The following is a 25,323-nucleotide window of genomic DNA, read 5'->3' as shown; positions in this document are numbered from 1 at the left end:
GGCTGCTGGAAGCAGGGTCAGGTAATGTGGAAGGACTACAGGATTTGTAGGGAGAAAATTCATGTGTCCAAAGCCCAATTAGAGTTGAAGCTGGCCAGGTCTGTGGGAGACATGAAAAGGGCATTTTTAAATATGTGAATAGAAAGAGGAGAACTAGAGAAAACATAGGTCTATTACTTGATGGGGAAGGTCACTTCACAAACAAGGATGTAGGCAAAACAAAGATGTTTAATGCCTTCTTTGCCTCTGTCTTCAATGCTGATGGTGGGCTTTGGGACCACAGGTGCCCAGAGCTGGAGGACCATGACGGTGGGAATGACAAACTCCCAACCGACCCTGAATGTGTGCGGGATTTGCTTCTTCACGATACAAGTCCATGGGTCTGGATGGAAATCATCCCAGTGGGCTTAGAGAGCTGGCTGACGTCATCACGGGACCTCTCTCAATTATTTAAAAGAGATACATGGAAACATTTAGGGCATTTTAAAGCATTTCTTCCTTTGCTGTGCAGTACCCTTGAAGAAGGAGAATTATTTTTTAGTCTCTGAATTATAAAAAAAAAAGTGATTTTTTTTTTTTTTCATGAGAAGAGATGATGAATTAAGAGCTGAGTTTGTCTACAGCAAACTTTTATCAGCATCTGTAGATCTTAAGGGAGCACTCAGTTCTCAGTATCACCCTAGTTTTAACTTGAATACATAAACACATATCATTCTTCAGGGATATTTGACACATTTGTCATAGCAAGAAAGCTTGGAAATTCATGGTGAAAATTACTTTGTGGCTACTGTAGCATGGTCAAGCACTGGAACAGGTTGCCCAGGGAAGTGGTAGAGTCACCGGCCCTAAAGGTGTTTAAGGAAAGGTTGGACAAGGTTTAGTGGGTGACGTTCGTAGTAAGGTGATGGCTGGACCAGATGATCTTGGAGGTCTTTTCCAACCTTAATGATTCTATGATAGTCATATTGAAAAAGACTAGTGGACAGATCTTTAAAAGAGCACAGTTCCTTTGATTTCAATGAATGAAGGACAGCTGAGAACTGGTTGCCTTCAACTTACATACCACACCTGACTTGCAAAAAATTTTGCAGTCTAAAGTGTTGTACAATGCTTCTTAGGGAATGTTTAGAATAGCAATGTATTGATAATTGCTTTTGGGAAGAAGACCAATGGCACGCGTTTCTTTACAGTCATGCATATTTAAAGACAATAATTTTTCCTTCTGTTCTCAGGTAATTCTTGTGTCACATGGTAACAGTGCCATTGCTACCACTGAATTTATAACAGTTTACCAAAATCAATTAAATAAATATTTTGCTGAACCTATGAGGTGAAGAGCAATACAAACACAGCTTAAAAATATTTAAGTAGTCAATGCATGTAAATATTGACACAAATACCAGAAGCAGAAATTAAAACAAATAACAATTCCTCTCCACCTTATTATCAGTACTTCATTATCTGTTTCAGTCATTTTAACACTATATTTTGTAGCTGAAGCAAAATATTTTTGTTGTTTGTTTGTTTGTTTGTTTTCAAAATGTAGATGTTCTCATTTTTCTTTGAAAAAAATGTAATTTCCACTTGTCAGGAAAAAAAGTAATTCTAATACAAGGAACTAAAATTATTTTTTCTGTAAATAAAAGTATTGCTTTAGGAGGGATGTTGATGTTATTTCTCGGGCCATAGAGTCTTGAATTCTATATTTTTGATTAAAAAAAAAAAAAATAGTTTTGCACTTGCCACTTGCAGATTCTCTAGTTCTTGTCCTCAAAAACAGCAAGAGCATGCTCTGGAGTATGTGGAGACTCCAGTCTCTGTGAGTGACTTCAGTCTCCACTAAATTATATTTTATGTTTTGCTAGGGAGTTTTGTCTAGTTTAGTCTTCATAGACTTCAACTGTCCCAAGTAACAAAATGTTCATCACAAACCACTCTAAGCCTCTTTGTGACTTTATTTTTCCTTTTTATTTTATTTTATTTTTCTTGAGCAAAAATGGGAAAATAATATTGTATACTAAAACAAGGATTTATTATGAGGATTTGTTTTCAGGAGGACAGAATTGGATGTCAGGTAGGCTGTAGGGTTTTTTGTTTGAAATAGAAAAATATTAATTAGATAAATAAATTCATTTTATTGCTCACTCGATCACTTTTTGAGTTTATCCGTTCAATGCATGAAGCTATATCTGACAATTATTTTATCCACATAAATTTTATGACTCACATTATATCCCAGAATTTCAGTCATCCATTTTCCTTATGTTGTTTGTAGAGAATAGAGAATGTAGAATAGAGAAATAGGACATGGAAGGCAAAGACAGAGAAGTGTAATAATTTAAAACAGATTACTCATGGACATATCAGAACTTTCATATTTGCATGGGGATAGTGTCCCACAGAAAAGCAGGGCTCAATACTGATGACTTACAGGTAAAACTATAATATAAGTAGATGAAAATAATTATAATAATCATCAAGAACAAGGGAAGTAAAATTTATCAAAAAATATTATGAAAACTATGAAGTTGAATGTCCTTGAAGTTCAGAATGTCCTTGATTACAGGACATTCTGAAATTATATGACAGCTAGGGCAACATCTTCTTTCCACTAAAAATATAAATTTTCTCACTCTACATGGTGAAAAAAGACACTGTATAATTTATGGAGATAATATAGTATTCTTAAGTATTGTTAATCTTACATGGTTTCTCCCCGTAATGGATGATTGCTTATTTTTGTATCTTAGTTTTCATCCTTACAACTATGCAGGGACAACTTTTTGTATTTCCTGCATATTCATTTATTTATTTATTTGGAAGCTGTGGGATAAAAACGGATATTAGAATTAATATTAGAAGAGAATATTAAAGTCAATTCTATTTTCTTTTTCTGTTTTCCAAATTACCCTATTAGAATTATGGAAATACTGATCTTTTCTTTGAACTTGCATAACTATGGAAGTATTCACACAGCAGGGATGCTACTCAAGTCTGTATTTTAGAGGTGGAAAAGGGGAGGAGTAAGAATATTTACTTTCAAATCAGCTTCGTCAGCTCTAAAGTGAAGAAATAATCAAGAAATTCCTCACATTAACCATTGTATTCAGCTAATACTAGTAATAACAGTCCTTTTGTTAAACATATAATGACACGGTTCTCAGAAGTATGAAATCTTAGTTATATTCACATAGCTTGTTCAAAGAATACTCTGGTTTTATTAGTGCTGCTTGAACAAACTGACAGAGGAAGACAATGATTTCAGGCTTTATAGTCTTTCATTGCAATAATAAACAGCAGGAACAAGGCTCAAAAACCAGAAAACTCCAGGCACTTCTCTCTGCCACAGCCAGCAGAGCACTGCAAAACTCTTGGAAGTTATCCAAGAGGCAACCAAGGATTCTTTTGATATATGAAAATTCCATGGATAGACAATGTCAGTAATACATCTCCATGGTTTTGAAGGAATTAGTTCGGGAAGAAGATAAGTAACCTGGATTCCATATTTCTTTAGGAAAAAAAGACTTCCAATCCATTTCACAATTGCTTGTCCTAAACTTGTCCTAAAGCTTGTCCTTTACAATCCTAAAACTTGTCCTTTACAATCACAATTCTAAATTAGGTAGATCTCTAAATCATCCATGTCTCAAAAAGGAGAGGAAAAGGACATTAACATATCAACATCTGTCCTTTCCCTCTATTTTTTTACCTAAAAGCAGCTATTATTTAGGATTCCTTAGTCTCTTTCAACATAACAAAATAAATATTTCTAATCAACTAATCTAAATGGTGACATGAAATAGATTAAAATGAAAGAGCTTTATCATAGCACACCCTGATCATACCCAATATATGAGAACAAATATAAAAAGAATCTTATTTTCATGTGTAAGCATCTTGCTTTGATATAAAATGCAATCAGTACATACTTTCATAGTTTCTCTCATATTCTGTGTTTTGAATAAGTTAACTGTATTTGACAGTGGCTGTGACAAAGAGATACTGATTTTTATAAAAAAAAAAAAAAAAAGTGAGTTGATTTTTTTCTTTCTTATAAAGTTACAGAATATTATCTTACTATGCATGGTATTACTTAAAGCTACTAGCAAAGAATGCCAGAGTAATTTTGAATATATGCTAATTTAATGAAAGCAGAACAAGAAAGTATGTTCTGTTCCTCTGTGCTTTCTACCCAATGTTATGAAAACTCAGGGAAGCAGAGAAACCAACCGGCTCTTTTTCCTGTGGAGACTCAGTTTTGCTTATGACTACAGTGATGAGAGGTCCTCAGCCACTCCCCACTTACTTTGGTATCTCCCCAGCAATACTTTCAAAAAGCTTTCTTTCCCTCTCCTGAAGTCCATTGTAAATAACCCTCACTACTTTTGGGGATTTTTCTTCCCCGATTTACCAGGAGCAGGTTTTGTAACAGCAAGACAACTCCTTCCCATCATTTCTTTCAACTACAAGGTCTTATTTCATTTCATTTGGTCCACTCCTGCTTGAGTGAGGTGTCCAGAACAGGACACCACACTCCAGTACAAGCAGGCCAAGTCCACTAGGTCCTTTTCTCCTGTCTAGCAGTCTCTGATCCTTTATCTGTCACATGGTAATTTCATTTCTGATTAGTTTAATGGCATGAAAAGGTTGACTGTTCTCCTGAATGCAAGTCATTATAATGTAAATTTTATTATTATTATTGTTATTGTTGTTATTATTATTATTCTATAGATCTTCTACTAGTCAGATGTTGAGCATTCTTTATTTCTGCGGTTTTTAACTGTAATACCTTTCATGGGGAATTGTAGATTTAAATGCCAATTGGTTGCATATGCCAAGGCATATGAGACCTTTTATATATATGTTAAAAATGAGAGAGAAATAAACATAAATAGATAGATACATACATACATACATAACATTGGCTGCTGTAGAACTTGAGAAAGTTTTAGACATTTAAATGCATAATGTCCTATACTTGTTCCTAAAACATTTACTACAAACTTGTCCCTAAAACATTTACTACAGTGACATGCATGTAAGTGATTGAACTCAAAAATTTCACATTAGATGTCAGCTTTATTTTACAGCATATTCTGTATTCATGTCTCCAGACTTCTCTCACCTTTCCCCATAATGCATCGATGGCAAGTTGTTCTGATGGTATCTTAAAAGCAGAAGGAATTAAATATATACAACATTATCTATTTATTTTTTATTTAATTAACAAGGACTTAAAATGGATCTGCAACATTGTTCCAGAACATAAATTTACTTGGTGTGAAACTGTGACATTTCTGAGTACTTCTATATACCTGTGAGAAAATGACTGATATAAGTGAAAATAAAGAGCTCAAATGTTAGAATCAAGATGTTAATAAGATACAGACCTTTATTTTTGGATAAAAACTGTTTCTTGAGAAACCTTTAAGGTCTGAAAGTGAGTTAAACAATCCAAGGAGACGGAGTCAAAGCTGTTTTGAAGATATCTTGAAATTTGAAATGGTACTTTTCAATATTTTTATAAACGATCTGGATGTAGGAATAGAAGGTATTTTGAGCAAGTTTGCTGATGACACCAAATTTGGAGGAGTTGTGGACTCGAATGAGGGTGGAAAGGCCTTGCAGAGGGATCTGGATAAGTTGGAGAGCTGGGCGATCACCAACTGCATGAAGTTCAATAAGAGCAAGTGCTGGGTCCTGCACCTGGGACGGGGAAACCCTGGCTGCACGTACAGACTGGGCGATGAGACGCTGGAGAGCAGCCTAGAAGAGAGGGATCTGGGGGTCGTGGTAGACAGCAAGTTGAATATGAGCCAGCAGTGTGCCCTGGCAGCCAGGAGGGCCAACTGTGTCCTGGGGTGCATCAAGCACGGCATCGCTAGTAGGTCAAGGGAGGTGATTGTCCCGCTCTACTCTGCGCTGGTGCGGCCTCACCTCGAGTACTGTGTGCAGTTCTGGGCACCACAGTATAAAAAGGACATGAAACTGTTGGAGAGTGTCCAGAGGAGGGCTACGAAGATGGTGAAAGGCCTGGAGGGGAAGACGTACGAAGAACAGCTGAGGTCACTGGGCCTGTTCAGCCTGGAGAAGAGGAGGCTGAGGGGAGACCTCATCACAGTCTACAACTTCCTCGTAAGGGGGTGTTGAGAAGCAGGAGACCTTTTCTCCATTAACACCAGTGACAGAACCCGCGGGAACGGGGTTAAGCTGAGGCAGGGGAAATTTAGGCTTGACATCAGGAGGGGGTTCTTCACAGAGAGGGTGGTTGCACACTGGAACAGGCTCCCCAGGGAAGTGGTCACTGCACCGAGCCTGTCTGAATTTAAGAAGAGATTGGACTGTGCACTTAGTCACATGGTCTGAACTTTTGGGTAGACCTGTGCGGTGTCAAGAGTTGGACTTGATGATCCTTAAGGGTCCCTTCCAACTCAGGATATTCTATGATTCTATGATTCTATGATCTGTTCACAGTACAAGATCTATTCCCATTTACCTTCTTTTCAAATTGAGCTGATAACAGAGGCATATATTGAAGCTGCAAAATCCCTCATAATTAACAAAAAGAAGAGAGATTAGTTGCAGTTGACATGACCTTATAAATCCTATTAATTCTTGCCTGGGTTTTCTTGAAGTACAACCACGTATTTATTCTATGTAAATTCTAAATTCTATGTAAATTGTCATCCTTGTAAGTGTCTGATCCTAGACTGAGTTTCTCTGAACACTTGCATTTACTATTTTCATACCATAATGAGTTAAACATTTAAAAATGTATAAAATATAATTTCTTTCAACATTTTCATATTTATTGCAGCTTAATTTTGCTAATGGTCTCTTCAGGTAAGTGCTAGTGTTATGGTAAGGTTAAAGCCCAAAAGTCTTCTTCCCTCCTAATTTCTGGTTGACTATATGTCTAATGAGGCTTTTCTGTTCAGTTCAGTATGATATTATGCTTAATGTGCAGAAAGCATTGATTTGAGACAGAGATAGAACTAATATACACACAATAATCATTTTATAAAAATTAAGAGATAAGGATTTGTTATGGGTTTGGCTGGGAAAGAGTTAATTTTCTTTGTAGAGGCTTGTATGGTGCTGTATTCTGAATTTAGGAAGAGAATAATGTTGATAACATGCTGATGTTTTAATTGTTGCTGAGCAGTGCTTACACTAAGCCAAGAACATTTCAGCATATCACTCTGCTCTGCCAGCAAGGAGGCTGGGGGTGCACAAGGAGCCAGGAGGTGACAGAAATAGGACAGCTGACACAAAATGGGTAAAGGGATGTCCCATACTATATGACATCATGCTCAGCAATAAAAGTCAATAAAAGTTGAGTTTAAAGGAGGAAGGGGTGGACATTGGGAGTGATGGCATTTGTCTACCCAAGAAACTGTTATGCATGATGGGCCCTGTTTCCTGGAAGTGGCTGAAGGGGAGTAGCAAATGAATTCCTTGTTTTGCTTTGCTTGTGTGTGCAGCTTTGCTTTACAAAGTAAACTGTCTTTATCTTAACCCATGAGATCTTGCACTTTAACCTTTCCAATTGTCTCCCACACCCCATCTGAGGAGAGTGAGCAAGCACCTGTGTGGCACTTAGCGGCCTGATGGGGTTAAAGCACAAGACTGTAGTATGAAACTAAATGCTTGAACAACATTTTAGAAGGGGAATACTTGTCAGCGTGTGTTTGTACTCTCCTGCGGAGTCTAATAGCTGCATTTATATCAGGAGGGGATTTTCCAATACCATATTCTAGTCTCATGGTTAATTTTTGTTCACTTGTACAAAACAGCAGACCTGAATAATCAATTAGCCTTGGTACAGTAAACCCAATGCTTGGTTTACTTGTTCAAAATTTAATATTGTATATTAATTAAAATTAACCATGTTAATAAACTACTCACTTAAGTGTTTAAAACATGAATCTGGAGCAAAAGTCATCAGATGTGTCTTGATTTCTGGTAAGAATCTAGGAGGAATACTGCATCAAGATTTCATTGCAAATCTGTCAGATAATTATTTACATTTGCTGACAACATAATAACAGATATGAATGTCCATAATTTTACCCATGAATGTCTAAGATGAAATAACAGTGCCACAAAATCCATACAAGTTTTGGATTACAATTTCACAGTTCGATAGCTTGAGCTTGTAGCAGTCTTGCAGACTCAAAAGCAAAGAGACTGTTCCTTTAATCACATACATCCCACTCTACTCTGTGCTGGTGCAGCCTCACTTCAAGTTCTGCATGCAGTTTGTGGTACCACAACATAAGAAGGACACAAGACTATTAGACAGTGTCTAAAGGAGGTTTATAGGGCTGATGAAGGATCTGGAGAGAAAGACCTATGAGGCTCTTGGACCCCCTGAGTCAGAGGACTGTGACTGTGGGAGCAATAAACTCCTAGACAAGCCTGAACTTGTGCAGGACATGTTGCTCCACTGGATGCATGGAAGTTTATGGTCCAAAGAAATTCATCTGAGGGATGAGAGGCTGGAAAGAAGCCCTGCAGAAAGGCATCTGGGGGTTTTAGTTGATGGCATGTTGAATGTGAGTCAACCGCGGGCACTGGCAGCCAGGAGGGGCAACCACATCCTGGGGTGCCTCCGGCACAGCATCGCTAGCCGGTCAAGGGAAGGGATTGCTGTGCTTTGCGCTCTTTCAGCATCACCTCGAGTCCTGTGTGCACTTTTGGGCACTACAATAATAGGACATAAAACTATTGGAGAGTGTCCAAAGGAGGGCTTCAAAGTGGTGAAGGGTCTGGAGGGCAAGACGAATGAAGAGCAGCTGAGGTCCCTGCATTTGTTCAGCCTGTAGAAGACTGAGGAGAGGCCTCATGGTGGCCTGCAGCTTCCTCATGAGGGGAGCAGAGGGGCTGGCTCTGAGCTCTGCTCTCTGGGGACAGCAACAAAACTCAAGGGAATGGCATGGAGCTGTGACAAGGGAAGTTTGGACTGAATGTAAAGAAGACATTCTTCACTGGGAGGGTGGTTGGGCACTGGCAGAGGCTCCCCTGGGAAGTGGTCACAACACCTATCCTGCCAGAGTACAAGAAGTGTTTGGACAACACTCAGACATACAGTCTGATTTTTGGGTGGTCCAGGAGTTGAACTCAAGGATCTGCATAGGTCCCTCCAACTCAGGATAGTCTATGACTCCGTAATTCTCTAATATGCTATAGACATGTTATTTGACACAGATCATGAGTTGAGCCCAGAACTGTTTTTGATTACTTTAATGAATTCTGAAAATCAAAGATGAAAACCATTCATTTTTTCCACTGACACTCAGCACTGTGTGAAGTCAGGAATCTAAGGTCCTTCTGAAGAACCTAAGGTCCTTCTGTTCTTTGTTGGAAACAAATAAACCTGGGATTTACTTGAATGTGGTAAATAAATTTAATAATGAAAAACATGTCTTATTGATTTCTCTTTTATTCATTGTCTGTAGTTACTACAACTTTGTCTTTTGCTTTGACTTAATATTGCTGCTGAAACCACCGATAAGACCTTATATTTTAAATGCCTTTAAAAATTGAAGTCATGCTGTATATCTGTGTTTGTGATGACATGAGATATAAAGACCGGGTAATCACAGGACTTAGGGGATTTTGCCATGGATTTCACAATAGTACACCACATTCCCAGGCCACTTTTCTGTAGCTGTGGCAAAGACCAATGAGGCAAAAAAAAAAAAAAAACATTCTTGCTATCTACTGCTAGGGCAAATTTTCCATGGTATTTATGGATAGCGAAAGCAATTAGCCCACTTTTAAAACTTTGTTTTAATTGTTGAGCTTAAAGTTGTGCTTTAGATAAGTACTGCTTGGAGGAGGAAATGGCTGTGCAATCCACAGTCTCTGACTGTGCCTATTGATTTTGCTAGCAAACAAGCAAGATTCTTTACACATACATAATTATCCACAGCAGCAGACCATGAGTAAGTAGGACAAAAGTTTATTGTAACATTTCTACAGACTCAGAACACATCAGAAGAACTCACTTTTGTCTATTACAACAAGTTGTAAGACTAGGTGGCAAGATAAATCCACTGTTTTTTAAACTGCTGTGCCTAATATTTTTGGAATTTTAGAAATTTTCTGTCAAATAAAATACCTGAGCCAAACCTTTAACAGTACATGCACTCTCTACGTTCATAAATGATAATGTGCCTAATTCAGAAATTGCAGGTCCCATGCAACTGTACAGATATGACCTGATTGGTATCACAGAAACATGGTGGGATGGATTACAAACTTGAAAATTAGAATAGAATAGCCTGTAGATGAGACTTTCTGGCTTCCACTACAATAAGCATCATGCTCACATGCTCTCATCCTAATGCGGGACTTCAACCACCCAGATGTCACCTGGGGAAACAACACAGCAGGCAAGCAATCCAGGAGATTCCTAGAGGGTGTTGAGTGTATCTTTCTGGTCCAGGTATTAGATGAACCAACTGGACCTGGTGCTCACCAATGCAGACAAACTCAGCAAAGAGGTCAAGACTGGAGGCAGTCTGGGTTGCAGTGAACATGCCCTGGTTGAATTTATTATCTCAATGGATATGGGCCTGGCAAAGCACAAAGGCAGGAACCTGAAGTTCCAAGCAAACTTCAAGCTCTTTAAGGACCTATTAGATGAGATCCCCTGGAACACTTTTCTTAGGGACAAAGGAGCTGAGAAGAGCTGGAGACTCTTTGAGAATGTTTTTCTTTAGAGCACAAGAACTCTCCATCCCCCTGCATAAAAAAAAGTGGACAGGGAGGACAGAAAACCATGTTGGCTGAGCAAGGACCTGCTGGTCAAACTGAGGCACAAAAAGGAAATGCACAGACAGTTGAAGCAGGGACATGTGGCCTAGGAAGAGGAATGCAGAGAAATACAACCTGAATGTGCAGGGAAGGAATAAGGAAATCCAAGGCATGTATGGAACTGAGCTTGTCAAGGGATGAAAAGAATAAGAAGAGGTTCTGTAGGCACAATGGCTGCAAAAGAAAGACTAATGAGAGTGTACCAACTCTGACAAATGAAGACGGAGAACTGGTAATGACAGACATGGAGAAGGCTGAGGTACTCAGCTACTTCTTTGCTTTGGTCTTCAGTGATAGTCAGGATTCCCAAGTCTTTCATTTCACTGAACCTGTAGGTAGAAGCTGCCAGAGCAAAGTCTCACTCACTGTAAGTGAAGATCAGGTTCGAGACCACCTGATGAACTTGAACAGGTACAAGCCTATGGGGCCCATGCATCCCAGAGTGCTGAAGGCATTGGTTGATGTAGTCTCCAAGCCTCTCTCAATCACATTTGAGAAGTCCTGACAGTCAGGCAAAGTCCCCAGTGACTGGAAAAAGGGAAACATCACTCTCCCCCCCCCCCCCCCCGCCTTTTTTTTTTTAAATGGTAGAAAGGAGGACCTGGGGAATCACCTGAGGACCTGGGGAATCACCTGGGTCCTCACCTAAGGACCAGTGAGCCTCACCTCTGTGCCTTGCAAGATCATGGAACAGATCCTCCTGGAAGCAATGTCAAGGCACATGCAAGACAAAGAGGTGATCCAAGACAGCTAGCATGGCTTCACCAAAAGCAAATCTTGCATGACCAATCTGGTGGCCTTCTAGAATGGAGTGACTGCATCAGTTGACAAAGACTGATTGATGTCACCTACATAGTCTTCTGCAAGGCCTTTGGCATGGTCCCACATGACATCCTTGTCTCCAAATTGGAGAGAGATGGATTTGACGGTTAGACCATTCAGTGGATAAGGAGTTGGCTTGAAGGTCGCACACAGAGAGTGCTGGTCAATGGCTTTATGTCCAAGGGGAGGCCAGTGATGAGCATTGTACCTCAGGGGCCTGTCCTGGGACTGGTACCATTTAATATCTTTATCAGTGACATAGAAAGTGGGATTGAATGCACCCTCAGCAAGTTTGCAGATGACACCAATCTGAGTGGTGTAGCTGATACAGGAGAAGAAGGAGAAGCCAACCAAAGGCACCTGGGCAAACTTGAGAATTAGGCCCATGTGAACCGAATGAGGTTCAACAAATCCAAGTGCAAGGTGCTCTACCTGGGTTGGGACAATCCCAGGCATGAATCCAGATGGGGAGAAGTACTCATAGATAGCAGCCCTGCAGAGAAAGACTTGGGGATTCTGGTGGACAAAAAGCTTGACATGAGCCAGCAGTGTGTGTTTGCAGTCCAGAAGGCCAACTGCGTTGTGGGCTGAATCAACAGAAGCATGGGCAGCAGGGCGAGGGAGGGGGTTGCGCCCCTCTGCTCAGCCCTGGTGAGACACCACTTGGAGTCCTGCATCCAGGTCTGGAGCCTCAGCACAAGAAGGATGTGGACCTGTTAGAGCTGTCCAGAGGAGGGCCACAAAAATGATCAAGGGACTGGAGCACCTCTCCTGTGAATAAAGGCTGAGACAGCTGGGGCTGTTCAGCCTAAAGAAGAGAAGGCTCTGAGGTGACCTTATTGCAGCTTTTCAATGTTTAAAGGGAGCTTATAATAAAGAACTTTTTGCTCAGTCAGATAATGACAAGACAAAGGGGAACGGTTTTAAACTAAAAGAGGGGAGATTTGGACTAGAGATTAGGAGGAAATTCTTCACTCAGAGGGCAGTGAGGCACTGGAACAGGTTGCCCAGAGAGGTTTTTGATGCCCCATCCCTGGAGGTGTTCAATATCAGGTTGAATGAGCAACCTGATCTAGTGGGTGACATCTCTGCCTATAGCAGGGGAGGGGTTGGAACTGGGTGATCTTTGAAGTCCCTTCCAACCCAAGCCATTCTCTGATTCTATGATACACAGTTTTAAATGGGTATTTGTCTGCAACAGTATCATGAAGTTCAAAAATGGAAAGTCCTGTATCTAGGCCAGGGCAATCCCAAGCACAAATACAGGCTGGGGAGAATGGATTGATAGCAGCCCTGAGAAGGACCTGGAGTATGGATTCATGAGAATCTCAACATGAGCCAGCAATGTGCACTTGCAGCTCATAAAGCCAACCAAAAAGCTGCACCAAAAGCAGCATGGCCAGCAGGCCGAAGGAAGGGATTCTTCCCCTCCACTCTGCTCTTACGAGACCCCACCTACAGTGCTGCGTTCAGATTTAGGGTCCCCAGCACAAGAAGGTCATATTAGTATTAGGCTGATTCCAGAGGAAGACCACAAAAATGATCAGAGGGCTGGAGCACCTCTGCTATGAAGACAGGCAGAGGGATTTGGGTGTTTTCAACCTGGAGAAGAGAAGGCTCCAGGGACACTTTATGGTGGCCTTCCAATACCTAAAGGTGGCTACATGAAAGCTGGTAAGGGAGCAAAGGGATAGGATAAGAGGGATTGGCTTTAAACTAAAATGTTAGGTTTAGATTAGATATTAATAAGAATGTCTTCACTATGAGTGTGGTAAAGCACTACAACAGATTGTCCAGAGAAGGTGTGGATTCTCTATCTCTGGAAGTGTTCAGGGCCAGGCTGGATGGGGCTTTCAGCAACCAAGTCTAGTGGAAGGTGTCCATGCCCATGGCAGAAGGCTTGGAATTAGATGATTTTTAAGGTCCCTTCCAACTCAAACCACTCTATGATCTCTATGATTCTATAATTCATAAAATACATAATTCAGAAATGCATTTTGGATCTGAAAAAAGATCAGATGTACAGTACCTGCAAGGAAATTCACACAAACCCAATGAAGTGAACAGATGTTTAAAAAATCATATGAAAAGTTGTGGTTTCAGACCACTGCAGAGTTTCAGTTAGCCAGAGATCTTCTGTTTAGAAAACAACAGATATCTAGGTTTATGTACGCAACAGCAGGAAAACAGACGGACACCAATTAAATCCTGGCTGCTGCAGGCAGAAGGAATACAGTTCTGCCTCAGGCTCCAGGGCACAGTCATCTCTAGCAGCTGCAATTCAGTTTAGCTAAAATTCCCTTCTGAGGAGAGATGACCAACCAAACAGAAGTTATTCATGTAAGAGAGACTTATATCTTAGCTGTAGTATCCTTGCAATTACAGTGCTGCAGGTAACTGTATTGTCACTAGAAGAGCTGGGATGTGAGAATAAGTATATAAGAGAAATCTACATGCTCTCAGTCATGCGGGGAGAAACAGAACTTAATGCTCACTTTATTTCTCAGAGTTTAATCCAATGGTTGCCTCATATTAAATTATTAAGATATCCTTCTGGAAGAGCTTACTTTTGCACTTCCCTGATCTTATAAAGGCTTATAAAGTCTGGATGTAACTCCTGGATTTCTTAATTTCCAGCTCTGAGTCACCCAGTACTGCATATCATAGAATCAGAGAATGGCATGGGTTGGAAGGGACTTCAAAGATCACCCAGTTCCAACCTCCCTGCCATAGGCAGGGATGCCACCCACTAGATCAGGTTGCTCGGGGCCTCATCCAACCTGGTCTTGAACATCTCCAGGGATGGGGCATCACAAATCTCTCTGACCAACCTGTTTGAATGCCTCACCACACTCAGAGTGAAGAATTTCCTCATAACTTCCAATCCAAATCTCCCCTCTTTTAGTTAAAAATCAGCCCTCTCTGTCTTCTCATTATCTGATCGAGAAAAGACTTGCTCTCCATCTTTTTTTATAAGCCCCCTTCAGGTACTAAAAAGTTACAATGAGGTCACCCCAGAGCTTTCTCTTATGTAGGCTGAACAGCCCCAGTTGTCTCAGCCTTTATTCACAAGAGAGGTGCTCCAGTCCCTTAATCATCTTTATGGTCCTCCTCTGGACCAGCTCTAACAGGTCCACATCCTTCTTGTGCTGAGGGCTCCAGATCTAGACACAGAGGTTGCTCTACATCCAGAGCCTGGCCCATAATTGAAGGTTTTGACCTATAAGCACAAATGTAACATGAAAGAAAGTAGAAGTGTCTTCAGGTCAAATCTTTCAGTCTTTGAGGGACTTCTCTAACTAGCATGGTATTATGACCAACAATACCTTCAGCTCTGACCCCATAGTTTGAGCAAAAATGTGTGAATATCCTCCTTAATGTCTTGCCAACAGTGGGTATCTATCTAGTTCCAAGTACACTACTTTGCTGCCCACAGGCAACTTATTCAGGCTGCTGTCCTATCATTTCAGTTTGCCAAAGAAAAACGTAATAAAAGATTTTTGATTTCTGGCTACACAGATTTTTTTCTCATTTCTCTATTAGTCAGAGCTCTGAGATATCTCCATTGCTGTCATATTTTTGAACAGGAGGAACTCAATTATTCAAAAGCTTCATGTAAGAATTGAGAATTACAGCATCATTTAAGTGAAACTATTTCAAGTATCAGAAGAACTACACAGGAACAGCAAAGATGTCTATTTTGGTGTATAACAAAAATGTCAGGTCTGAGAAAGGTGATTGAGAATATCCACAGTCTGAGACCTTTGATCTCTAAGGGCAAGCTCATACCACTTTTTCTTTTCAAGTCTTACTCATGCTTTTCTGATCTGAATGACAGAAGGGTGAGGTTTGATTGCTTGTTTTACAGCTTTAGGAGTAGGAAAGGGCAAGGAGAATCTTACCATTGCTAAGCTAAGAATGAGAGAGCTGCAGGGAAAAGTCACTGAAAAAAAAATAAAATAAAATAATCGTAGAGGAAACTGTTCAAATGAGAGAGCAATCATGACAGTTTGAGTACAACAGAGATGGCAACAAGGAAAGAAGCAGAACATTGCTTGAAGAAAACAAACAAACAAAAAAAAACAAATTGCCTTATATGCCTGTTGGAATTAACAGGCATAATTCAGCCACCATTGAAAAAACAAGGTGACTATCTCTGGATCTGTAATTATGAATGCAAAATATAAATAGTCTAATTACTAGAATATCACAGAAAGACAGATGTCACATGTGGTATCACTGTTGTATATAGTTTCTCTGAAGATGAGCATCACAACACCAAACTTAATTAAGAAGCTGAGATACAGTAAGGACATTTATCAAGCCCTAAATATGCTTTTAACTTCCTGGGTTTAACAATCCAAGTGTAAACCAGGGATTACTGAGTATTAGAAGAAACCCTACTTGAGCATGGCAGAAGAGTTTACAAGGTGATAAATATTCTAGCTGAGTATTCATGGTGAGCAGTATCTTCTTCAAGTATGTGCACAGCCTGTGAATTGTTTATCTCCACCTAATGTTCTTCTTTAGGGCTTCTATTTGGCCATAAAGTGGCAAACAGTCGATCAGAATCAAGGATTTTGTAACAGATGAAAGCAGATGTCTAGCTGGGAGATCTGGCGCATGAAGTTGTTAAACAAAATAGCTAACAGACATCTACCTATTTTATCACCAAAATGCATTCTACTCAAGAAGCAAGGAGTCAGCTTGCTGACTCGTACATTTTATGAAAGATAAATTTTTTTGCAACAGCTCAGTCATTCAGTAAGAAGCTTTCCAGTGGCAGATGTATTAAGTCAGTACATGTCTGGCAAAATCAGTCTTGAGGGTAGGAGAGACCATACTGAAACGGATTACCATGTCAGGCTGACATGTCATTTTATTCTCACCTCCCAAACTCCATCCTTATATCCCAGAGGAAAGACTGTAAAATACAGTAGTTTTAGAAGTGCTATATGTTACATAGATGCACTGCGGCTGGCTCATGATCTGCAAAACTGGGAGCAATAATTGTATGCCAGCACTGAAATCACTGGTTTATTTTTGTGTTCCGTCAGTACCTAGAGCTTGCCTGGTTTTCACCAAGATACTGCTACTTCATACTTCTTAACATGCTCATGTCTGAAGAAAGCCCAAAACCACTGAAATTCCAATCTGAAGCCCTAATACATAATTCAGGAGGGAGCAGTTCCTGCACATTAAGGGTCAAATTAACAACATATTTTCATGTTGATATTAGGCATTGAAATGATTAAAAAGGTGTGTGAAAATTCTTGTTGTACCTATGCTCACTAAAAGTAGTTGAAGAGAAACAAGATTTCTTACAGTAAACTATTATGCTACCACTGTTTTTTTTTTTTTCATAGATTAATTTAAAGATTTTTTTTTTTTTAAACAGGAATTTTATTATTTACTTTTTAAATTATTCTTATTACACTAAATAAATCACTGCTGTACAATAAGTAACACTATTTTGAGGAGGAGACGATAGATTATAGGGTATGAAGGGAAAACCTCAAACTACTTGTTACTGAAACCTAAGAAAGCCTAAAACATTGGAAAAAATATATGTATTTATTCATTATTTCTTCATATTTTAAATTCCTTAGCTTTAATCTAGAGTTATTTAGTGCAGAACAGATTTCAGCAATGTACTGTAATGAAAGAAGCATTTTGCTCTATAACTCCTTTTTAGAAGTTGATCTGTATAATATTTGTAGTCTAATTGCACTTCTCTGGGAATTTATTTTATCATGTTATCTGGAATACTTCAAAGACATCTTTGATGACACACAATTCAAGTCCAATTGCACAATAATGCAGTATTGATGAACTAAGGAATGCCAATAAATAAACATATTCTATGGTGGGTTTAAACTGATTTTTATTGTTGTTATTTTGATCTTATTTTCTTCTCTATATATCTTTATTTAGATTTTTAATGCAAAAGTAAGCCAGACATTTATGTATGATTCCCATAAGAATGTACACATTTCCTCACACACTTCAACATAATAATTTATCTCTCTCTTAAATGCAGTTTCTTGTACAAGTTTGTTGACTAGGAAGGGTAGAAAATCTTATTGATGCTACACCAAGTAGGGTAGATCTGGAATTGTAGTTAACAAGAACATATTGTCGGATAAAAAATGTTCTTGAATAACAACAAATCATAGGAAAAATAGATCTTCCCAGAGGTGATTTTTTTTTTTATTCTTTTGTTTGATAAGTGGGATTAAAGCAGACTACATACTTGTAAAAGTGCAAGAGGGCTCCAAACATCATTCATCATCACAGTGTAGCTGGCAGTAGCAAAGATTCTGACTACCATTTGTGTAGTACATCTCCCCCAAGCAAATACAATGTTGTTTTCATTATATCTTAACCACCTGCCTTTAAAGAGGACTAAGGAGAGGGAGTGGGCCTTCTGAAGGCAGAACAGTGTCTTGCTTGACCTACTTCCCCATTTCATCACATCAGCAAATGTCAGGTAGACTGCACCTGAAACTGGGGTGCGGGGAGGCCTCTGTGGACCCCAAGAAATTCCCAAGACCCATTTCTCAAATGCACATGCCTGTGGAAGGGTTGCCTATGACTCCCTGATCTACCCAAAAAGGCAGGAGTAAGCTTTAAAACATCAGTGCTGGGTGTGCACCACCACCTGAGAGCCTGATAAGGACAAGACAATGAGGCATACACAGGTGGTAATACCCTTTTTCTCTGTTTCCATCTCCTTACCATTTTTCTCTATCCCTATACTTTTTTTGGTTTATTTAGAATGGATGTCCTTTTGCTAAGCCTCTAGAAATTCCTCAGTAAATTATCAGTAAAAGTTTAACTTTGTTGAGACCCTGAAAGACACTTCATGCTTTCAGACCCAAAGTCTTATCAACTCACCTGCTGAGTGGGTCGAGACACCATTTTACACAGATGAAGGATAGCTACATTTGTGTTTCCACTGAAACTGATGGAGGAGTGCTGCTGTGAATTTAAGGAAATGTAAAACAAGAGGAGCAGATTAACCACATACTCTGCAGCCAGGTCCCACCTTCATCTGCTAAAACCTTGGGAAAGAGTGACTCACAAAAGCAAATGTCTTCTTTTTATGGACTCTAGATTGCTCTTCCAGGCTTAGGTGAAGCCTTCTGCATACACCAACTGCTGTTCCCATTAAAGTATGATTTTATTAAAATATCAAGTCATTAGCCTGAAGAGTTTGTAGGAAACTCCCAAAATGATGTTCTAACCCATATCCAAAGGCAATATTGTCTTCACTGCTATCTCTCAACAGGATGTTAATGTTGTAGTCACAACAGGGACAACAAATCCAGCTCTGACAGTTATTTCAGTAAATGATCAGTGTTGTGGAAACATCCAGCAATTTGGGGTTTACAGAAAGTCTCTAATCTCATTACTTGCAGGGATATTTCTCCTCACAGAAGTTTCTTTCTTTCATTCATTTGTTCATTTATTATTTTATTTTCAAAGAACAAGCAAATCACCCTCTACAGATCAAATACCAAAGGCCTTCAGGGAGCCAATGTGACTAACACGATCAAGATCTTATTTGTTGTAGCCTTCAACTTTACACTAATCATAATGCCAGCAAAGACCTTCAGAACAAAGCTCCACTGAAGTCACTTCTACATATTACATATTTCAGCTGTACATATATATTTACTTATACAGGTATATTGTCCTTGTACATGGTAATGTAGAATTGGTACTTCCAAAATACTTCTGCAAAATTTTATTTTGAATGTACTTTTTTACAGTGATCAATAAACAAACCATGTATAACTATGAGAAATTATTCTTCACCCAACAGCAAAAATATGTAAAGAATCGCATAACAAATTTCAGAAAAATCTACTTTGGAATGAAAAACAGCTTATCTTCCAATGGGAAATGCTTTTAGTCATCTCATGCAGTCATCTTTATTCTTCCCCAAAAGAATTTCTGAGGAAAAGTAGTTCTAGAGCAGCTGCCTAATCTTTTATTTCTGTGGCTTTTAATATGTGCTTAATTTATCCAGAGGCACACTCCAGGTACTTCATGATGATAAATATAAAAGAACATGCATTATTCGGTACATTGACCTATCTGCAAATAATAGAGTACAAACATTTTAACCTATAATTATTCTTCCATATATCACCGTGCAGTGCATAACTGCTAAAACATAGGACATTATATGGGACTTCATTAATTTGCTTTGAGTTGTTTTTTTGATACAATACAATCTAGTGGATCAAGCTGTGGTCTAAGAATTAGAAACTCTGGATTTGTAATCCTGGCTTTGGCCTTGGACTAGGAGAAAATCAAAGCCCTTTTAAGTTTAGCTTTCCTTTACTTTTTAGTACAGTACATAGTGCTAATATATGGTATTTTTTAAAATATTTGTTAGTGCACAAATTGTTAAACAAAGCATTCCTTGAACAGCAGGATAGAAATAAGGACAAACTAGAGCTATTATTTTCTATTTAATTAAATACGGAAAATTTCAGGACCCTCCACAGAACTTTGCTAAGAGTACATATAAAAAAGGTTTGTTTGTTTGTTTGTTTTTTCCTTCATCATTCATTGTTTGTTTATGAGTTAGTCAATAGGAATCTATTGTGTTTATCCAAATTCTTATGGCAGATTGATTGAGGGGACCTACTTATTTTTTAACTGATATTAACCTTTTTGTCTAACAGGTTGTGTAGAATTTTCTTTAACAAAACACATGTTTTAAAATATGCCAGGAAGCCTTCCCTGTCCTCATAACAAGTTGAAAAATATAGGTAGTCATGTTATACAACATTGAGCACAATTATATTCTGAAGGTCAGAGAAGTATATATAGTGCTTCAACTTCAGCAGAAAATACATCTGGTGATACATCTCTCTTAGTCTCTTTCATCTCAATAAACCTTACCCTACTAAGATGTTAGAAAGTCATAGGCAACTGCAGAGATTGAATCATCCTTTCTCACACAAGTTCAAAATCTACACTTAAGGAAACAAAACAAACTAGAGATCTACGACATCATGTCTGTGGCAAAATGGGGAAATAGATTAACTAGTTTGGGTTAACTTTTAGGGTGTTTTTTTGTTGTTGTTTTTGTTGTTTGTTTTTCCCCTGAGATTATCAGCTGCAATGAACATTACTTATTTTGAAAAGTGTTCCCAAGCATTTTCAAAACATCACCTAGTTGAGCAATGTAAACTAAAAGAAAATAACTGGAGTGCGGAAGGCTGCTTGGCTTATACACAAACAAGAACTAAATATGAGAAAGACATTTCAGGAGCCTGGATGATGTCTGGACATGTGTATACTCAGAAGAATGCACTCTAATATTCTGGTGCATGAACATGGCAGCAGGATGATAGCTGCTAAAAGAAAATAATAGTTAGAGAAGAGGATGTGACAGGCCTGTTAAGGGTCCCTTGCAAAATGGCAACAGCAATGTCTCAAAGTTCTGTTTGCTTTCTGCCTTATTCTATATTAATGAGAGTTGCAGCTGTCAGCTCCTTTTAGGAGCAGGTCTCAAATTAGCAGCAGCCTCACTTCTAGGTAGAAAACCAGGACCCGTGAGGACTTGTGCTGTTGGCATGCAATGAAGAGAAGTAAAACTGACTCAGGAGTAAGAGATTGTGATCTTTATTGTATCAAAGGCAGGGTGATAAAAGGAATATTGTTGCTTTAAAAGTCCTCCCCAGAAGCTGGAAGAAGAGTGGCAGGAACTGGAATCAGTTTTTCCAAGCCTACAGATCTCAAATAATTTATTTGCCCTGCTCATATGAGAGCAGATATTTGAGAGAGAGGGAGAGAGAGAGAGTGATGTAACCTTACTGTAACCTCTTTGTGACAACTGTCAGTGCATGTGTTTTTTTAGGACAGACCTATAGTTCCATATTGAGAAATAAACATAGGATAAAATGTCTGATAAGAAATACACCTGAGGAGAGGGAAGAAAAGGCCTTTATCTAGGCCTTATATTATATTCCTTGTAAACTGTCTTTCTTTTTGTGTGTTTTTATCTGTTTTGCCTCTTTTTACCCCTGTAGCTTTCCAGAACATAACACCATAGCTAGTCTTAGTTATTTTCAGGTAATATCTTCCTTGGTATTTACAGAAATATATACATTTAAAAAAAAAAAAATCCAAATTCCAAAAGTATTAGAACACTGCTAAAGTAGAATATCTAGACAAATATTACAGTTTAGTATTTACTGAAAGTTGGATTTGCTAAATTGTATTTTTGTTTACAGTTGTGTCTCTGCTGTTTGCTGTTGCGTGAGATCTCAGTCAGCCACAAAAACACTGTCTGTTATTTTGTTCAGTTCCTGGTATGACCTCCTCACTCCAGTCTACACACTTCAAGGTAGGGACTGATGTTCCATACAACAAGGCAAATATTTTGATGCACAAACACATAATGCTTCATCTGGCATTTTTTAAAAGTTTATAAATACTGTGACACTTGTCCCTAAAGAAAATCAGCTCTGGAGCATTGTTATTGCCATAAGCGCCCTTGTTACAAAACCATTTGTCCATGTCCGCACTTTTTTGCGTGTGTCTGGGTTTTTTCTTCCAGGCAATATATGGATTGTTACCACTTATGTTTAATAAATTATCATCTACCAGCAAGCTTCTGGTTTTCTGCTGCTTCTTGCAACTTAAAAGGGAACAAGCAAATTTATACTCCAGACGTAATATGGCATAGATGTTATGCTTTTTATATGGGTTTTAGTTTATTTTTATAATACTGAAATAAACATCTCTTCAGATCAGAAGGAAAAATCTGTAGCCTTGTTGCTCGGGGACAGTAAATATTAAGATTCTTATATAAGAGAGAAAAGGATTCAAGATTGAAAATGCCTCCAGAAACTGCTGTTCTGCTTACAAATTCAGCACCTGCACTGCAGTTTGCTAATGAAAAATAATAAATTTTGTAGGCTCTTCTACCTCCGACAAAAATCCCTAATGGAAAAGAAACAAATAGCAACACAGTCTTTCCTGCTGCCTGTGTGTTTAAGTGAACACTATTCACCTGCTGCAAGGTTCTCACAGGTCTTTGGTATTCACTGAGATAAACCACCTTGCTCCCCAAAGCCCCAAACTACTAGTTTGTTCATTTCAGACCCCGACTTGTAAAGCTTAAAGCATGAGCTGGACATTGCAGCTGCTTCTCTTCTACCTTACAACTGAAAGAAGTCCAAAGTAGCACAGACCTTTTTCAGTTTCTCTTAAACAATTACATGTTCCCAGCTTTCAGTATGATCAAGGATGTCAGCCATGGTAATTGCATTCTTTTTCCCCTTTCACTAGTCTTAAGTGCTTTGCATCACTGAGATGTTTGCTATGCTATGAAAACCAAAAGTGGAAAAAAGTTAACACAGCTCACAGTCTATATATTTATCATTCAACAGATGAAACTTGTGAACATCAGTCACACAGCTTTGTTGTTTTCTGAGACATTTAGTATAATACCTGTTTGAACTTAGCTGCACATACACCTTTTAAAGAAAACACTTTTTGAAAATAGACACTTTTTATAGAAATGTACAACATTGGTTACAGAGCAAGTAGTTACTTTTGCAAAATTTGGTCATGAATCAGTGAAACTATTTCTGAGCAGAAAAACTCAAAGCACTGGAAGTTCAGATAGCATGGGAATACATGTTCCAGGTGCCTACTCAAATCTCACTTCATGCATTGCTCAGCAAACCCAACCAGGTAAATACATTTTACAACAAATAAATTGTGAAATAATAAATATCCAGTTCTATCAACGTCTACTATCTGGAATTTAAAATATATAGAGTATACATACACATGTACATGAAATAGATTGAACAGGCAAAGACAGGTTTACACTCAGTAAAAATCAGAGAATTAAGGCTCTGAGGAAAATTGACAGAAGGTTTGATTATTCAGTGGATGATCTTTACAAATTCAAAAATTAACTGAATATTTGCAGGCTCCTTCTGGATGAGCTTTCCAGTTCTGTTCGTATGCCACTATTTTGGGTTTGTGTGTCAAGGTTTTGGTAGCAGATGGGCTGGAGGGGTGGCCTCTGTGAGCAGAGCCCAGCAGCTGCCCCATGTTAGAGAGGAGCCAGATCCAGATGCTCCAATAGGGACCTGCTGCTGGCCAGAGCTGGGCTTTGAGAAACTCTGGTTGGGCCTCTGGATGAGCAAATTGAAGAAAGGGGAAAACAAAACTTCTGTGCTATGGCCGCTGGGAGAGAGGGGTGTGGTGGTTTTACAGTGCTAGGCAGCTAAACATCACAACCACTCTCTCACTCCCCCTCCTTAGATGATGAGGGGAAGAAGTAAAGTAAAGAACAACTCATGGGTTGAGATAATGATAATTTAATTAAAGGGAAATATAATAATCATAAATATTATTATTAAGGAAAGATTATTATTAAGTAAACAATTTAACTAAGGGGAAAAAAAAGGAGAGGGGGAAAGGGAGGAGGAAATGGAAAAACAAACAAACAAAACAAATAAAGGGTATGTAGAAATGCAGAGGAAATAAATTACTCTCTAATTCCCACAAATAAGCAATGCTTGACCACGTCCTTGAAGCAGGGCCTCAATGCACGTAGCCGGTGTTTGGGAGGAGGAATGACGTTTTCGCAGTTAGAACCCACCCCTCAACTCTTCTTCCTGTTTCCACCTTTCATTGTTGAGTGTGACATCATATGGTATGGAATATCCCTTTGGTTGGTTTAGGTCAGCTGCCCTAGTGATGTTTCTTTTCTCACTTTTTTGCCCACCCCCTAGGAGGGTAAGAGAGAGTCCTGATGCTATGCCAGCATTGCTCAGCAGCAGACACAACACTGGTGTGATACCACTGCTGTTCCAGCTACAAGTGCAGAGCAGAGCACTGTATGGGCTGCTGCAGAGAAAGTTAACATCCCAGCCAGAACCAGTACAAGGGGTGAGAGCCAGCCCTGCAGCCCCCAGGTGAGTGCAGCAGGAGGGCAGGAGGTGCTCCAGGCAGGCAGCAGCAGTTCCCCTGCAGCCTGAGCAGGGAGAGGCCCCTGGTGGAGCAGGCTGTCCCCCTGCAGCCCATGGGTCCCACATGGAGCAGATCTCCACGCTGCAGCCCCCCCATGGGTGGAGGAGCCCCCAGTGGAGCAGGTGGATGTGGCCTGGAGGAGGCTGAGGCCCATGGAGAGCCCCCGCAGGAGCAGGCCCCAGGCCGGAGCTGCAGCCTGTGCAGAGGAGCCCCCGCAGGAGCAGGGGACCTGGGGGGAGCTGCTGCCCACCCGTGGGGGACCCATGCTGGAGCAGTTTGCTCCTGGGGGATGGACCACATGTTATGGATCCATATTAGAGCAGTTCTTGAAGAGCTGCTGCCTGTGGGATGCCTATATGGGATTAGTTTAGGAAGGATAACATTCCATGGGAGGAACACAGTGCTGGAGCAGAAGAGGAGACGCCCACTGTAATAGAAGGTCAGGCTCAAGACCAGCTAAGGAACCTAAAGGTGCACAAGTCTATGAAACCTGGTGAGACACATCTGCTGGTCCTGAGGGAACTTGTGGACGTAGTTGCTAAGCCACTATCCATCCTATCTGAAGAAGTCATGGAAGTCTTGTGAAGTTCCCACTAACTGAAGGGCCATTTTTGAACAGGGAGAAAAGTTAGACCCAGGAAACTACAGTCTGTCTCAGTT

This window comes from Netta rufina (assembly GCF_964035555.1).
Source record: "Netta rufina genome assembly, chromosome: Z".
Taxonomy (NCBI): domain Eukaryota; kingdom Metazoa; phylum Chordata; class Aves; order Anseriformes; family Anatidae; genus Netta; species Netta rufina.
This window is presented reverse-complemented; position numbering follows the sequence as displayed.